Source organism: Gasterosteus aculeatus, chromosome 14 (assembly GCF_964276395.1).
Source record: "Gasterosteus aculeatus chromosome 14, fGasAcu3.hap1.1, whole genome shotgun sequence".
In the NCBI taxonomy this organism is placed as follows: Eukaryota; Metazoa; Chordata; class Actinopteri; order Perciformes; family Gasterosteidae; genus Gasterosteus; species Gasterosteus aculeatus.
The window spans coordinates 11,563,750-11,564,096 of record NC_135702.1 but is presented as its reverse complement, the minus strand read 5'-3'; positions in this window follow the sequence as shown (position 1 = coordinate 11,564,096).

The window sequence follows — 347 nt, the reverse complement described above, 5'->3', positions numbered from 1 at the left end:
TCGTCTGAAGAGTCTTTATGCATTTCAGGGCAGTTGAGTATATCCAGTAAAATCTCATCCCATATTTAGAGATCCTTTGGAAACTAAAAGCTACACATTTCTTAATTTCTTCCGAACACAATATCCAGTTAGAACACACAACTGCTAGTACCTTTCACATCCATGTTTGGGACAGTGCTGGAGCCCTGACTTTCGTGCGTAAAGTACGCACATGAGCGATTATTTCTCCATGGACACGTAATCCCTCACTACAACCACTCCTTTGCATGTTTTCCATATTCATCATTGCAACATTCCTGAGGCCAAATGTTGTTGTGAAATATATCTCGACAAATACTTCCAGTTTC